This window comes from Monodelphis domestica, chromosome 7, assembly GCF_027887165.1.
Source record: "Monodelphis domestica isolate mMonDom1 chromosome 7, mMonDom1.pri, whole genome shotgun sequence".
Lineage (NCBI taxonomy): Eukaryota > Metazoa > Chordata > Mammalia > Didelphimorphia > Didelphidae > Monodelphis > Monodelphis domestica.
The window spans coordinates 50645211-50663678 of record NC_077233.1 but is presented as its reverse complement, the minus strand read 5'-3'; positions in this window follow the sequence as shown (position 1 = coordinate 50663678).

The following is an 18468-nucleotide window of genomic DNA, read 5'->3' as shown; positions in this document are numbered from 1 at the left end:
GACCAATAGCCTTTCCTTCTTTCTCTAGTTGATCTCATCCTATTTCACTTACTGCTTTCTGCAAGTGCGTGTTATACTTTATGAAAATTTCCCCACTGATTCTTAAAGATACATGGCTTTCTGATGGATACCCTTTTCAGAGAAGATGATATATGTAGTATACATAACAGGAAAAAAAATACCAATGAAGATGAATCACTTGTTCAAGGTTACAAAGGAAGAAAATAGCAGAAATAGTATTAAAGTCCAACAACTCTGAGTTGAAAACCAATGTTCTTTCTACTAAACCACGCTGCCCATCTTTACTATATTACTTTTTCATATTGATTAATTGATTTGATAACTTTGAATCCTGATATAATTCCCATAGTACCTTATGAGAGAGAAGCAGCAGAATGAAGGGGAAGATACATCATTGTTGGAGTCAAAAGACCCCAAGTTTGATCAGTCTTAATAGTGGGTGATGATGAATACATACCTTCTTTCTCTGAGTCTCATCCTCACATTAGTAGAATGTGAATATTTATAGTACATTCTCTCCAAGGTTGTTATGTGGAAAGTGCTTTACAAATCCTAAGGCACTAAATAAATTTGATTACTCCTGTCTCACCAAATTTCTGTGAATTGCAAATGCAATGACTGATATAAAAAGCTTTGTGAACCTTAAAACGCAATCTAAATGTCAGTTATTGTTATCATTGCTATATGTGCATGAACGTCATGATCATAAAGCAAGAATATAAATGTTATCTATTGATTGTAAGTCATTCTGTAGAAGGTTAACATTTTCATCTGCTTGAGTTGGCTTAGCAGTCCAAGGTATAAACTCAATGAGATCCAATTTTTCTTCTTTTGCTTCCAAGGTGGCTTTGTAAGTACATATGTAATAATAGCCTGTTTCATGGGGAATCGTCACCAGAATTTGTATAGTCTGGTTATTAATGAGATTTCTTCTCTCTGATCTAGGCTGATCCTTAGAAACAGCTTTTGTATTTTTCCTGCTATATCCCTGGTGGGAGTGCTTGGGAGCATGAGAGATGACCTCGCCCTGTTTCCTTCTCTGGGACCACATACTTTGCCTTCTGCTACCCTGGTCTGTCTCCTAATGGATATTTGGCAGTAATTTTTATCAAGTCTGAGACTGATTGGAAGAGCTGATAGTTTCTTTTTGGCTTCCTTTATCCTTGTTGTTTCTGGTCCATTTTTAGAGCTTTGCTGGAGTGTTTCTAGAGGACCTGGGCTTCTTTAGGTTCTAACATGCTATCATTTTCTCATAATTCATCCATAGAATGTTTCCAAAACTGGACTTAAAGCTTTCCCAATTTGATGAGACTCACTAAAACTCATGGTCCACTGACACCCAGAACCATCAATTGTGGTGCTTGGGAGCAAATGACACAAAATACGTATTCAGGTTTGGCGCATGAAAGGGGACTTCAAACTAAATTTAAAACACAGTCAGCACTTAGAGTTGAGATGCTTACAAGCAAGCCACAAAGAATCCAAGTTTTCTCTCAGATATTGTAATAAACAACTTTAATCACCTGAAAGACCATTGACAAAGAAAACAAAGAAAACTTTAACTTCTTTTATTTGGTTCAGAATTACACAAAAGAAGCCTAGAAGTTGACGGTCATTTAGGTAAGCCTTATTAGGGAGTACAGGGAATGCAGAAGGTGTTGAAGGCAGGGAAAAGACTCTTTCCAGGGAAGCCAATAAAAACTCAGATGAATCAGTCAGAAGCTAATAGAAGCAGAAAGAGGATCCACCTGGGAAATTGTGCAATGTAACTGAGGAAGCCAGTAGGAAGAGGAAGTAGTCCTTGAAATCTAGTATGAACCCCTACAAATGGATTAAAAGACAGTCAGCAATATATCTGGGCCGAGGGCTTTCAAATCATCTTGATCTATAGTAATTGGGCACATAAGACCAAAGAATGATTGTGACATGTCATGACAGAGGTGAGGATAGAACTAGTTCCCATAAACAGAGCATTGGGAGACAGAGAGACTGGACACACATTCTTCAGTCCCAGAAATCGCAAAAGGAGAAAAGACTGCATTATCCAACCTTTCCCAGAAAAAGGAGACTAGCCTAAGCACAAAATAAGTCTAACAACTGAGATTTCAATAAAACTATGAAGAAATAATATGGGTTAAGATGCTCAAGAAGTAAACCCATAAATTAAAAGTAACCCCACAACTATAAGCAGAATCTTGCCCCAAAATACTGAAGTGACCTGAAGAATTGAAACAAGAGATTAGAAAGTGAGAGATTGGGAAGAAAAAAAAATGATAGAGAAATAATATAGACTAAAAGGTGATTAAATCTTATCCTCATTGGAAAACAAAATGGAACAAATAGAACTGGATGATTCCTTGAGTCAAAAAGAAATATTAGAATCAAGTCATTAGATGAAAAAATAGAAGAAAATAATAGGTATCCATCTATTACCAAAAATAACTGACTTGGAAAATAGGCTAAGGAGAGAAAATTTAAGAATCCTCAGATTCTCTGAAAACCACGACTAAACAAAAACTTAGAATATTTCTTTTTAAAAATTAAAAACTTAATCCACACCAAGTAATGTGAGTACTTCATACAAATCAGAAAAGAAAAAAAAAAGAGCACCATATATAAAATTGCAATTTGTATTATAAGCAGCTTGATTTTCTCTTTAAGCATATAATAAATTCACTAGGGTTGTTGAAAATCAAATAGACAAATCAGATAAAGTGCTTTGTAAACTTTAAAGCTCTATGCAAATGTTAATTCTTCATTAACATCATCTCTGTTGTCATCATTGTTTATATGTTATCTCCATAATTGCTAGATGCCATATTTCAAGAAATCATTGAAGAAACTTCCCTGAACTGAATTAGAACCAAAGGCTAAGTGAAAAGAAAAAGAAGAAAAAAATCCCTCTATTACATCTTGAAATAAACTGCAAAGTGAAAATGCCCAAGAGTATCATAGTCAAAATCCAGACTTCTAAGGCAAAGAAAACTATCCTGAAAAATCAGTAAGAGTTCAAGTACCAAGGAAGTTGTACTTTTCTTGAAAGACTTGGAATAAGTTGCAATAAAGGAAAATGCAATAATATACTACTCCAAAGGCAAATAAAATCCCTCCTCCCAATTGAGTATAATCATAGGGTGGGTATGGACATGGATGGGTTGGAAGTGGATCTTTAATGGAATAGAAGATTCCTGGTGCAAAGATCAAAACTGAATAGAAACTTTGAAATACAAACATCAGAGTCAAGAGAAACCTAGAAAGGCAGATTCATTTGAATGATTACATATTGCTAAATAATACTAAAATTCCTACACTATAACAGAAGATAAACTTATCTAATAGAAATTTCCCTTCAGAATTTAATGTTTTCAGGGATCAGAGTGAGAGTTAAATTAGACAAAAGCAAGGGTTTGGGTGGGGTCAAGCTAGGTTTTGTTGGTTTTAAGAGAAGAAAGGAAAGAAAAGGGAAAAGAATACATTATGAAAGAAATGAGGAACTAGAGGGGAGAATCTACTATTTCACCAAAATGGGGCATGTGAGAAGAAACATAAACAAATATGGAACAAGTGGTTGGTAGGTGTAAGGGTTAAAATTATGTTGAGACTGAATATAATAATTATATTTGGTCACCAAGGAATTTATTTTTAAAATCCTAATGAAACACCCAAACTCAGCTGTAAATTTTATGGTGATTTAATTACAACAGGAGGAAGAAAATATTAGAGGGAGAGAGAGAGAGAGGGAGAGAAGGAAAGGAGTTTAACTCAGCTCAGGCTGAGCCAAAGTAGAAGTTTAAGGCCCTGGAGAGCCAAGGCAGAGAAGGGAGTCAGTCCTTATCACTCATGTGACAGATCAGAAGGAAAGCTGTCTGCGAGTCTCCTCTAAGCTTGAGCTCCAGGATCCAACTGCCCTCTAGCCCTCTCTACAAGAAGTTATGTGAACTCTCGAGGCTGTTCTCTATCTCACTTCCTGCGTCTCACATGTACCAATGGTGGCTCAAGCTTGACTTAGGACAGCCCAGAGGTCTGTCCTTTTTCTTTGCACATGTCTGTTGAAGGTCATTTTTTCAGATAATTAAATCTTGAATTTGATGCAGACCTTCCTAATCTTGTTAAACTGATTAGGGTGGAGAATTCAGAGTTTCCTAGACCTGATTCTGTTATTCCAAGTATCTCCATTGTTACTGATCAGGACATAGCTAAATCACATCTTCTAAAGAATGGTCTGATTAGGGTGGAATAGTTTTAAAATTCACATTCCCCCCTGAGGCCTGAGGAAGACTAGTCTCTTAGATGGGTCTTGTAAACATACCAGCTATGAAATTATAATAGTTAGAGATAAGAGGGAAATAGGAGAGAGAGACAGCAAAACCAAAGTTTTTGCTGGGTGCATTGACAAAAGCCAATTAGGGGGCAGTCCCCTTTGGCATAACAATGTACATTCAAAATAAATATTCAATCAACCACACCCCAAGGTTCATTCTGGATCTTCCTGTAGTGTAAGGGTTTAGGTATCTTTCTGCAAACAGTTCATTCTCTGGATTTAGGAGTTAGCAAGCTTCTTCTCTGAAGATCTTTCTTGAACAAAAATTTAATCTTGGATTTTATGAAAATACAATCCCCCCTGAAGTGGGTGTTAAAAGAAACATCCAGTTCAGCTCAGGATGCATTGTTGAGTTATGGGGGTGTATGAGTCAGTTATTAAAAGAATTCAAAAACAATGAAAACAAAGAAAACAAAAAATATAAAGGGGAAAAATATGGAAGAAAGTTAAACTTTTGGGAGAAAGAGAAAAAAAATTTCAAAATCAGAATCAAAATACCAAAATCTATGTACATAAAATGTTGAATAAGCAAGAATAAATTCATAATAGGCCCTTGTACAGGTCCAGTTTAAAATAATGTCTATCCCACAAGTCTGTAGGACAGAATGCAGTAATATTTCACTTACCCATTTGCAGTCAAGACTACAGGAATTTGGCATACTATAAGGAGGAAAGAAACTAGAATTCTATTTTGATAGGAAAGCATCATTCCCTGGTCTGATTTTTTTTTCATTCTCAGGTATAACATACAAAAGAGTGGTTGCATAATCTGTGACCACGGAAATATGGTCTCAAGATATTGTTTTGAGTGAAATCAAATATAAAGCGGTCGCCAGGGAAAAATTCCCAAATATGAAATATACCTAAGTCAGTTGGGTTTTTAAGGAGATTTTAATTAATACAAATAAGGAATTAATGAAAGAGAGAGAGTAAAAGGAAACAATGAGAAAAGGGCTAGGCCAGCCTAGGCCAGCTTAGGCCCAAGCCCAAAGAGAGAGATCAGTCAGTCTTTAATCCACTCACCACAAGATTTGTCCCAAGCAAGATTCTAGTGTTCAGAGAGACTCAGCTACTCCAACTAGTCCGAGCTCCAATTCAGCTTTGGAAAATTTTTCAGAGGCCTTTTCTGACCTCCTTTTAAAGAGAATTTTCTCCTATGTCACCTCCCCTAAGTTCTCACATTTACCAATCACAGTAGACATTTTCACAGGACTGACCATTCTTAATTCACACCTTCTTTAGTTCGCAACTTCTCTGGGTAGACTAAAACTTCTGAGTAAGTTAACACCTCTTTGCCCCTTACAAGTTACAAGTTGCCTGACCTTTATAGGTACTTAGCACCTTTTTGTATTAGATCTAAAAATAGACTTAGATTAAGGCTTTGCTTCACTATAAGTATGAGTTAAGTACTTTTCATTGTTCAGTAAAGAGTTTACAACTTTATCTTCCCCTAAAGTATGCTTAAGTATGGGTGGAGTAGAGTTCTCACATTCCTGATCAAGTACCTTCATTGTTTAAAATGGGGAATGGTCTTAACCAAATCTTATTAAATGGGGTCTGAGAATTTTTAAGTTTCACACAGGGATATAGGGAGCCAGCATGATAGTCAAATATTGGTACTTGTATGAGTACTTCACAAAGAGTGTAGATACAAGGAAGTCCTATGACTTAACATATGTCAAGCATCGTAACCTCGAGTCCACATTAGTATTTCCTGTGTGTTCTTTTGGCACTATTCAGGTTGAATCTGTGCTCCTTGTTTTTATCCCATTTCCTGGAATCAGACACAAACATTAATCATAGTCCCATAACATTTTATCAATTAATGGCAGGTTCCCACAGTTTAAAGGTTTGGGGTATATATTGATATTATAGCAAGTATATATATGTGTGTGTGTGTGTGTATGTGTATATACATATATATATATATGTGTGTGTGTGTGTGTATGTGTATATACATATATATATATATGTGTGTGTGTGTGTATGTGTATATACATATATATATATATAACTTATATTACTGCAGAGAGCGAAAAAATATTTAATTGTATGTAACTTTAGTACAAGAAATGAGGATAAGGGGAAAAAATCAAATATTCTAATCAAAATAAAAGAAAAGCAATAATAAAATATAAGGGAAAAAAAGAAAAAAATCAGGAATTCAATGTGTTCTTGAAAAACAGCATCCACTTGTCAATGGATTATTATCTTCAATGCATGTGATAGGAAGCAGTCAATCAGTCTCAACAGAAGATGCTCTCTTTACATGTGAGCAATGAATCCAAGAGTCCTCCTCTCCAACCTTTATAGATATTGGAGTAGTTAACAATATTTGGAATGGCCCTTCCCAGGAAGGCTAAGTTGCTCCTGTATGCTGGAAGTTCTTTATATACATGTTGTCTCCTGGGTTCAGGTAATGAAGTGAAAAGTCTAGTGGTCCAGCTTGTACTGCAGTTCCAGATTCATGGAGTTCACGCAGTTTATGCTATAATTCCTGTAAATAGGAAGCAATAGTAATATCTCCCCCTAATAGCGATGTATAAGCCGGGGAGAAAGGCTTAGCCTGTATAGGCGGATGTCCAAAAAGCATCTCACCAGGTAGCTCATTAACTCTTATGTAATCTGGAAAGAGGGATGTTGAACCATGCTCACACATGCACAGTTTCCTAAAGAAATATATTAAAATAAAGTGTGGCACTGTTTGGGACAGGAACAGAATAATAAGTTAAAGGAGGAGAAAACAGGGCTATCAAAGGAGCAGTTAGTTAATAGCAAAACAAGCTTCAACTGTAATGATTCTATTATAAAGAGTATTTATTAAGAGAAGAAGGAAATATAAGAACCAAAGACTAAAACAACTGAGATTCTAAAACATGATGTATGGTTTTGGTAAAGAGAAAAGGGCCAAAAGAGTAGGAATCACCCCTTTTTAATAGAGATTATTAATAGTAAACATTCCTTCTCCAATCATTTCTTTGTAAAGTAGATGGGGGAACCAAGAAGAGAAAGAACATATTATAAGTTTAAGTGAAATGCATAACTGATAGTCATAACAGTGAACATGATTAGAATAAACTTACTTGTAAATGGAAGAGGATAGTGGAATGAATTAGGAAGCAGAATACAAATAACATGCTGTTTAAATATGTAACCCACGTTTCCATATTTAGGGGGTTTTCCCTGTCGCTGCATATGCAGAAAGCAATTCCTAATTAGTGAAGAGAAAGCTAATATGATGCTATGTGACTGCATGAGGGTAAATTGATGCTAAGAGAGACATGTGGTTCAAAATTCTTGTTTAGACTGTCTTGAGAGAGGAGAAAGACTAGAAGCTGTAGACATTTGGAGAAGGTTGACTCTTAAGGTGTCCTTTTGAGTGATATCAGGTTCTCTCTTAGTCTGAGCAGAGATCTTTCTCACTCCCAGCAGAGTAAATTCACTCCATGTATGGTTTTATATATTGTAATCTACAGAACTGGTCCATCTCTACCACTCAGGTAAGCATGCAGCATTATTAGCAATCTCTCTAATGTTAAGAGTCTTCTCTTACATATAAATGTGTAAGTACATAGTGGGAGACAAAACTGGACCATAATAAAAATTCGTAGTTTAAAAAATTATCTACATTTTTCTTTTTAAATATATAACAGAACATAATATGTAACAACGGTAATGCATTTAATTTGTTATAGACATGTAATTAATTATAATAAACATGCTAATTAAGAGAAACAAATTTACATATTAACTATGTCTCAAAATCTGTCTCAGTCTTAGTTACTTACGCAATCTTCTGTTTTATTTTTTAAATTGGCATATTGTAACATTCATATTAGTTGATATTTCCTAAGTTCTAATAAGAAAGAAAATAGACTTTCAAATTTAGTTTCTGTAATAGGATGCTCAAAGCATAAAGGACTATAAGCCTGAGATGGAGGAGACAGATATTCTCAACTAACATCTTATCAGGCTCCCATGAAACTTTCCCATTCCTTTGTCCAAGTATTTATTTTTCTTCTCATTCCCTTGGCCAACATAACACATCTCTCAGGTCCTATTTACCAGCAGAAAAAGGAGGAAAGAACCTGACTGGGGCAGATCTTGCCTGAGATTTAGTAACTGAAGAATCCCCATCTAATAGTTTCCTACTTTGGGTAGCAATGTGTTACAGAAGTGAGATTGCTGTGCCTGAGTCAGAAAGACATCTTCCTGAGTCCAAATCTGTCCTTGGACACTTAGTAATTATGTTCCACTGGGCAAGTCACTTAAATTTGTTTGCCTCAGTTTCCTCATTTGTAAAATGAGCTGTAGAAGAAAATGACAAATCATTCCATCTTTGCCAAGAAAATTCCAAATGGAGTCACTAAGAATTGGAAGTGGCTGAACAACAACAGCTTCCTCTAAATATTTATATTTATTATATATGATAATATATTTATAATTATATAATATATATTATAATAATAAATATTAAATATGCTTTAAATATTTTTGCTAACTAGGTGCTCAGTTCAGTTGTTCTGACTTGTTGAAGGAGTATAAATACTGTAGAGTCCATGTAAATTTCCATTTCTTAAGGCTAAACCCCAACCAGTCCACTCTGGTTATAATTATCCAATGGCATAACCAAGAAAAGGCTTAGGAGGAGGACTTTGTAGAGTGACATAATAATAACAGAAATAACAATAATTCTCATGTAAACAGTTCTTCAGTAATTTGAAAAATGCATCCCTCACATTGCCCTTATGAGGAAGCTAATGCACATATTATTATCTCCTTATTACTTAGAAGAATTAGAAGCAAAGTGACCTACCCAAAGTCACACGGCCCGGAAGTTTTGGTCTTGGTCTTTGGTCTCTATCTACTTTATCACAATGCTTCTCGTTTTTCATAAAGTACCTGGTCTGTCAGAATGAATGAAGCCTCCTATGGGAGATCTTTCCTGAATCCCCCAGTTGCTGGTTTCCTCCTGAGAAATTATTTTTTGTCTCAGTTCCTGTATTCCTCCAGAATGTAATCCCACCATTAAAAAAAAACAAAAACATTCTTTTGCCCCTGGAAGGCTTTTCTGTATTAGAGTTCTCTCCTTTGTCTTAATAGAAAAACAGCCTTAGGTAGGATGACACCTAAAGGTAGTAACTAAAACCTTAGCTGGCACTAATGGAAACACTTGAGGAAAGTAATGGGCAAATAGGACCTGGGAGAAATGCTATGTTGGTCCAGGGAATGAAGAGAAAAACAAATACTTGGATGAGGGAATGGGGAAGTTTCATGGGAGCCTGATGAGATGTTAGTTGAGAATTTAAGAAATTGCTTTGGCCAAGGACATTAAAGAGGCAGCACGATAGAAAGAACAGAGTTCTGGACTTGCATTCAGGAAGGTCTGGATAAGGTGATCTCTGGCATTGGCTAGCTGTTATTTAAGTTCTCTGAGCTTTAGATTCTTACATTGTGAAATGATAACATGTGTGGTACCTACGTTACCATGTTGAGAGCTAACATTTGTAAAGCGGTAACATTTGTACGTCCTCTAAACTTTGAATTTCTATGCCAATATCAATCATCATCGTTATTAATATTAACAGACCTATTACAGTTTACCACTGTTTCTTCGTAAAGATAAAGGAGTGGTTTGCCATTTCCTTCTCTAGCTACAGATGAAAAAACTGAGGTATGAAGAGGGTTAAGTGACTTGCCCAAGGTTGTACAACTAGCTAGTAAGTGTCTAAGGGTGCCTTTGAACTCAGGTCTTTCTGACCCCAGTCCTAGTGATCTATCTACTCTGCTACTTCACAGTTCTTTTATGAATTTATACTATAGTATTTAATCAGTTCTTGGTTAGTGTACTCATTAGCCTATTTCATTCAGTCTTTCCACAGAGATTCCTAACACAAGATGGATCACTCAGCCTCCCCCTAGGATGGACCTAGAAACTGCATTACCTGACACTCTTGTAAAGATTAAAATTAATATATAATAATTATTATATTTTTAAAAGTTTACTAATAATAACTAAAGTAAAAAATGCTAACTAACCCAGCCCCCTCACCCCCTTACACCCCACCATGGGGAGAGAGGAGAACAAGAGGGAGGAGCTACAGAACTTATAAACAATTATGTGAAGATGCAAATGTGCACAAAGGGAAAAGCATTCTGGGTAATGTAGTTTTAGGGGTCTAAGATTTTCTAACTATACACTCCTCCAATAGTCACATTCTGGTCCCTTTAAAACACTTAAGTTCATTGGCTTCAAACATAAAATGGGCTTTATTTCCACCATGAAAGACTATAAAGCACTCACATAGGAGCCCAAATAGAATTGAGAAACTCTTCAACCTCTTCTTGGGAGCCATCCTTGCTAGCATACTATAATTCTTCAATGGCAACCCATTGGTCACCATTTATATTTGAAATCTTGAATCTAGGGATATGCCCAACCTAATTGATGACTTGAATCTAGAAATCCACTCAAACCTGTGTGAGAGTTACCTTCATTAGGCTTTCTAAGCATCCATCTTTTTTTTTTTAAATTTGAAATATGATGTTAATCTACATTCCATTGTCATCTAATTTTGAGCAAAGCATTAACTCCAAAGTCAGGTTCATCAATCACAGCAGAGGAAATGTTACTGACAGCTATTATCAGCTGCACAGTTGATTAGCTTTCTTGATTAAATAGGAGCACAGCTGATGGGAAAACCAGAGAAAACTTCTGCTTGCTTTATGGGAAGAACTCCCAACGAGAAGCCCCCTGTGGAATTAACAAAAGAGAATGGAAGATAGAAAGTAAAACAGCAGCAACTGTAAATAGCTTGGGATACAAAACTACCTCCCAGGGAACACTTCCACAGGAAATGCCTGATGTTTTCTGAATGTTATTCCCTTATTCTTTCAGTCTTATCAGCTAAAGGGATTTTGCATTTGAAAAGAGTCCTTAGCTCAGGGAAATAGAGGTGGAAGGTGGGGAGAGGAGGAGTATGGAGGGAGAAAACGAGCAAGAAGAGAGTAATTCAAAGGGCAGGATGGGAATGATATCTAAATGCTATGATCATCACAATTTACCTTTCTGCATAGGACACTGAGATAACATTGAAATATTACACATTTCCTGTTAATCACTATTTTCCTAAGAAATTAGGAAAAAGAAAACAGGAGGAGGGAGACTGATGACATTTTGATTGTAGGTCCTACTTGGAAAGGTTCCAGGGCACGGTTTACCTGATGTAATTAGAACTGGATACCACCTTGATATAGCTCGTATTTACTTTTTTGACTACCTTTAAGCTTTTGAGTTCCTGTGAGGATCAACTCTTACAAAGAGTTTTGAAAACATTGCAAATTGCTTTGTTGGGAAGAACTAAGAAATCAAGGTTTGTTTCTTTGACTGTGGAAACTGATTAATTTATTGCTTAATAAAATTAATTTATTAATGAATGAAACCATGTAAATTACCATAATAGTCAACATGGTAGAGTGGATAGAGGGGTCAGCCTTGGAGTCAGGAAAGATTTACCTTGGAAACATATAGTAAGCATGATGCTGGGCAACTCAATTAATTTTTCAGTGTCCCCAAACCTCTTATGTAGAGATTGTTATGCTTTGTTTTGTCTTAGACCCTTTGGGCAGTCTGATAAAGCCTATGTATATCTTCTCAGATAATAGTTTTAAACACAAAATAAAATACATATGATTCCAAAAGAAATCAGTTATAATCAAATAAAGTTGTGTATTTTTCCCCTATTCAGGTTCAAAACCCTCTTAAATTTATCCCCAGATCCCTTGGAGATCCATGACAGAGATCTATAGCCAAAATTAAGAAGCCCTGCTCTTCTACCATAAACTGGTGAACAAGTGCTAAGCCATGCATGCATTACATGAATATGCCCTAAAGAATTTGGACATGGAGGGTGTGAAGAAATAATAAGAAGACAATTAGACCCTGATGGTAGACATTTGTGCCTTAAGTTATTTGGTAATGACCTAGCATTTAAATGACAGACATCTTTTTCCCAGTCCAACCTAAATTGATTAACTCATTCCTTATAATTATTCTATGCTTTTGTAATATCTCTTAAAATTAATTGTATTATAGCTTTTGCTTTCATCTCATCTAAATTATTGTCTGTTATTCTCACATTTTCCCTCCCAGAAGGAAATCTTAATGTTTGGCATATAGTAAATGCTTAATATTTTAAAAAATTCACTCAATCATTTTCTTAAACTCAAATCTAGTACATGTAGCAAGTCAAAACTTCTCTCTGACCTTCATGGTCCTCCCAGAATCTGGTCCCATCCTAACTATCCAACCTTCTTTTTCTTTTAACCCCTGATCATCTTTTCCTATAGTTGAGTGGGTGGGGTGGGGGTGGAGAAGTCCCCATGTTTATTTCCATAGCTGTATCTTTGCTTGTACTGTTATCAATGCCTAAATGCTCTTTTTCTAGTTTCCATTTATTCAAGTCTTACCCTTCACAGTCTTGAGTCAGAAGATTTCCATTATAATCCTGACTGACATTTGGCAAATCCTTTACACTTTCAGACAAGCCTCAGTTTCTTCACATGCAAAACAGGGATAATAATACTTTTACTACCTGTCTGGATTGTTTAGAGAAATGTTAGTAAGTTTCTTGCACCACAAATCTTTTAAAAGACAGTAATCTTGGCATTTTCTGGACACTAGAATTCCTGGCAGGGCAAACCTCAGGAAATAAAGACACGATTTTGCTCAAGGGAGAGAAGCATTTAATGAGAATCATCAAATATATGAACCATAAGGGAAATTCTTAACTTAATAATGAACATCCAAATGCAGGATATGTTGAGAACTATTAAGAATGGACTATCAGGGGAAATACCCAGTTCAGTTTAACACACAAACAGAATACCCTTGACAAGTCTCTTAATCCCTCTGAAACTCCATTTTCTAGTCTGTAAAATGAAGGAGAGAGATTAACAGTCTCTAACTCTTTTTCCAGTTCTAAATCTACGTGTGAAATAAACATTCTAGGCCTAGAATTGAGTCTTCCAAGAATATCAAAGAAACCAAAATCACTTTGACCCATAGACTTTTGATTTCCTTTCCCCTGAGACCTTCCAGAAAGCATTGTCTCATTCCTGAATCTTCACAGTACTGGCCCTGGATCTAAGTCTCTGGCTTTTCTGGACTCCAGTGGCCAATCTCAGAATAAATTCATCTCACATTTCCAGTTTTTTTCTTTCTGTCTTGCCTCCCCCAGGCTCTACCTTCCCTTGCACCTACTATTTAGAATTAAATCTCTTGGGCTTCATAGGACTTAGTATCACCACTTGACACAGTGTTACACTGTTCAGGAAAGACTCTAACCATATACTATCCAACTGAATTCCTTAATAGACCTCTATTTAGTCACTGATAATTTGCATGAACCCATCTCTCAATGGTTAGCCCACTCCTATCTGTCATAGGCTCTCTGTGATACTGTCCATTCCTGGGGATTCTGAATGCCTATTGGTCATGCAAATCCCCTTCCCCATTCCCAGTTGCCTATGCTCTTACTCTACTCCATTCAATGTCCAATGTCTACTCAGTCCCTTTCAGTGTACTCAAAAGAATGTCTGTTTCAAGTTGTTGGGTTTTTTTCTTTTAAACTTGCTTTCAATTTAAATCTTTTCTTGCTCTTTTGATAATTAGGTACTCATTAAGAATTGGATCCTTCCCAGTCAAATAGAATCTCTAACTCCTTTTTCTAGTACTGGTTACATTTTCACTCACATCCCCCAACTCACTGGTTGGATTAAGGAAGTAACAATATTCCTTTTTCCTCATCACCTGTGATAATTAAAATGTTTGGGAGCAAGGGAAATATATATATCAATTATGACCGCTGAAACATGTTTTCTACTGTGTCTTGGTTTTATATAAATATAAGATGGTCGCCAGGGAATATATTTCCAATTTATGAATATGCCCAAGCCAACTGGGTTTTATTGAGAAATTTAATTTATAATACACTGATTAATCAATAGAAAAAGAGAGAAAGTAAGAAAGGAATAAGAATGAATAAATCAGTCAGTTGGTTTTATCACTCACCCAAGATCTCTCTAGGTAAGGCTTCTCATGCCAACCTCAGGCTCCACCTTCAAGAGAGCCTCCTTTCAAGAAATGTTTCCAGAGAATTCTCCTTCAGAGCCAGGCTTCTCTCCTGGTCCTCCCACAGAGGCAACCTCCTCAGTCCTCCTTCAGAGCCACCTCACTCAGAGCAAAACCTCCCCAACCAACCACCCCTCAGTCCTCAGACCCCTCTCTCTTTAAGGAAACCATCCAAGTTTCCTCCCCTCAGTTCTCACATCTACCAATCACTGTCCATGTCTTCCCTGTGCCAATGGTGGCTCTAGCTTAACCCAGGACCTCCCAGAGGTCTGTGGCTTTGCACATGTCTGTTGAAGGTCATATTCTCAAATAAATAAATCTTGATCCTTTGCTGCAGCCCTTCCTAAATCCTGTTAGGACTGAGTGGGGTGGAGATTGTATTTTCCAAGACCTGGTTCTGTCATTCCAAGTATCTCTATTGTATCAATTCTAAAATCAATGATGACTCAAAGAACTTCCTGTTCTATGCTTAAGCATAGGTCAAAGCCCTTTCCATTGTTCAGCAAAAGGTTTCTGTCCTAAAGTAATCTTAAGAAGGGAGGAGGAGGAACCTCCCATGCCAATGGGGTTCACATTCCAATAGAGTTCCCACTATCAATAGGAAATTTTTCAAGTATGAAATTTCCCAATGGTGAAATTTCCAACATTTATCAGTCTAAGAAATTTTAAGGTTTACACACCATTCCTAGAATCTTCTAACACCACCACTCAGTAATCTTTCTTCATTTAATCCATTCAATCCATATACTCAATCATGATTCTGGTATTTATTATCCACCAATGATCAGGAGACTCTCCTTCTTTCCTTGATAAATTCAGTGCTAGGTTCATAGTCTTTCTCATATCCCAACTTCTGCCCTCATGTTCATGGACTTCAATATATAGATTGATACTTGTTTGAACATTCTAACTTTCCAGTTCTTCGATCTGCTAATTTTTTACAACTTAAACTTTCACTCAACTTCAGCTATATCCAGAGATAGTCATACCCTTGATCTTGCCCAAACCCAGAAGTGTTCTATTTTCATAGCCATGAATTCTAAAATCCTTTAAATTGATAATAATATTTTATCATTCCATCTTTGTCTCTGCCTTATGACTTCCAATCTTGATCTTTGTCATAACAGTGGCCTCCTATCTTTTCACCTTTCAATTTTTTCCCAGGCCATCACCCTTCCTTCGGCTTTTTTTCTTTTTTCCCTGACTTGTTATCTTTGTAGATCGATAAAGTTCTACACTGGGCAGTTTTATGGTATAGTTAATGGAGCAACAGGGCTGAATTTAGGAAGACCTGAGTTCAAATCAAGTTTCAGATTTACTAACTGCATGACCTTGGGCAAGTCACCTACTCCTATTTACCTCAATTTCTTCATCTGAGCTGCAGAAGAAAATGCCAAACAATTCCAGGACCTTTGTCACAAAAACCCAATGAGGTCACAGAGTTGGATATGACTGAAGTGACTGAAATACACTTGAGTCCTTTGCCTGCTTATCCTATCTCTGACCATATATTGTTAAGCTCCAACCTTGGATCACTACAATTTATATGTTTTTTTTATTTTTTATTTTATTTATATTTATTTATAGTTTATACTTATTTATATATTTATATTTTATTTATATTCATTTATACTCAAATTTATATGTTGATGAATGAAGATGGAGAAAAGAATAAAATAATGCTCTCTGGGTCTACTATATGATCTTAACTGGGCTTTCATTGTAACCGATGCATACATATATCTAACAATTTCACTTTCCCCCAACAAGAGCTTCTCCAAAGCTTTTCACCCCTTATTAAAGCTCCATGGCACTTCCTCATCTGACCTTCACTGCTGAGAACCTTGACTCACACAAACATTGAGGCCATTGTCTGAGAGCCCCTTATTATTTCTGACCTCCCAGTCATTCATTATTCATATATCTTCCCTAACTCTGTCCTGCTTCTCCCCTTTCTCCTTTGATGAAGTGGCCATTCAACTTGTGAGGACCATGCCCTTTTCATCGATTTTTGTTATTGTTCAGTTCTGTCCTGACTTCTGTTCAATGTATTTTTTTCACCAATCTCTTCCTTGTTGCCTACAAACTATATTCTGGACATCTTGAACTGTAGTTGCCATGGACTGCTTAGCATAGTTTCTGACACAGTTGGTCTTGCATAAATCTTTACTCCTTCCTTTTTTTCACCTGCTGATGGAAGACCACCAATGAAGAAGAATGTCACAAGCCAAGCCATTCTCCTTGGACAGCTCTAATTGTTTCCCAAAGGACAAGTCAGTTCTAAACAGTTTCAACCCAGTTAGTAAATAGAAATCTGCTTCTTATTCCCTGTTGGAGCCAGGTTGTTGCATTCTGATTCTCCTCATCATTCTTCACAGCTAGGTATCAGCCATTAACTATGATATTTTCAAGGATGGCTAAGCAGACAAAATCATAGCAAAAAAGACTTTATGAAATTTAAAGTGCCCTATAAACATGTCATTATTGTTATTACATTTGTAGGAATTCAAGAAAGTCTACTCTAATGATTCCAGCCTGCAATGACCTTCTTTTCATCCTTTTTATGAACTTAGTATTTTATTTTTAAGTTTTCCATATTACATGCTTATAAAATTTGCTTTTTTAAAACCCTTACCTTCCATCTTAGAATCAATACTGTGTATTTGCTCCAAGGCAGAAGAGTGGTAAGGGCTGAGCAATGGGGGTTAAGTGACTTGCCCAGGGTCACACAGCTAAGAAATATCTGAGGCCATATTTGAACATAGGACATCCCCTCTGTAGGTCTGGCTCTCAATCCACTGAACCATCCAGTTGCCCCCTTATACAATTTTTAACAATTATTTTCTGACAGTTTACAATCTATGTTTTATTTTTCCCTTACAACTACCCCTTACCCCATTCCCAAGAAGGCAATAAATTTGATATGCATTTAATAATTTAGTATTTAGCTACTTTCTACTCCCCCCCCCATCAAGTGATTTTATTTGTATAGCTAGATTTTAAGGTCCATGGAGACAAGATCTTTATGTTTCATGAAATCCTTTATTAATTCTGATCCTGGGTTAAATCCAAGTTTCCAAAGGAGAAACAATGGAAAAGGAAGCCTTTCCATGCATGTTCTAATACTCATTTCTCCAATCTTCCCTACTGCACATTCCAACCTGAAGCACAAAAAAAGTCCATTTGTTAGCAGCAGGAGAGTACTTGCTTCCTAGCCTAGACAATGTATTCACAGTCTCATGATATTTTATAATATCTTCAAAATATGGAACTCAAAGGCTTTTTCTAGCCCTATTCCTTCAGGTTTCCCTGATGCACCTCACTAGGCTCTTACCTCCTTTGTCAACTTTACTCATTTTTCAAACTCCAAATCCCTGATCTCAGGTCTTCCTTCCCTTGCTACCTATTCTGATTTTCACATAAGAAGGAAAACCTTTAAATATTAAAAACCTTGACATCTGAGTCACGTAAATGTTATTGATTTTGCTTAAAAAGAGAAGTTGTCTAAAGATAGGGACTACTTTAGTTCATCTTGATTTTATCAATAGTGCTCAACACAGGGCATTATAGATAATATATGTGTAATATATATTTCTTGCTTTTCTTTCTTGTAAATCCATGTATTTTCATACATGTGTGAATTCATGTAAATCAGTTGATTTACCTAGAGTAGCCAACTATTTAAGAGCTCTTTGGGAGCAAGAATTGAAGCTTCTACTTCACAATAAACTACAGGGCAACAACTGGGTTCATAAAGGGCCTTAATTAATGCCACCTGAGTGTATTCTACTTCTTAAATATGCTCTCTTTTCCTTTAAGGCTTTTTAAGAATGCCATTTTTTTTAGAGCTCAGGTCAAATGTCATTTCCCAGGAGAAAGCTTTCCTGATCCTTTCCCCATCATTTTTAGGATCATTATACCTGCTGTTCAGTTTCCTTGTATTAATTCTTTTTATTAATTTTGTCATGGATTTTTGAGAGATTGGTATTCCTAG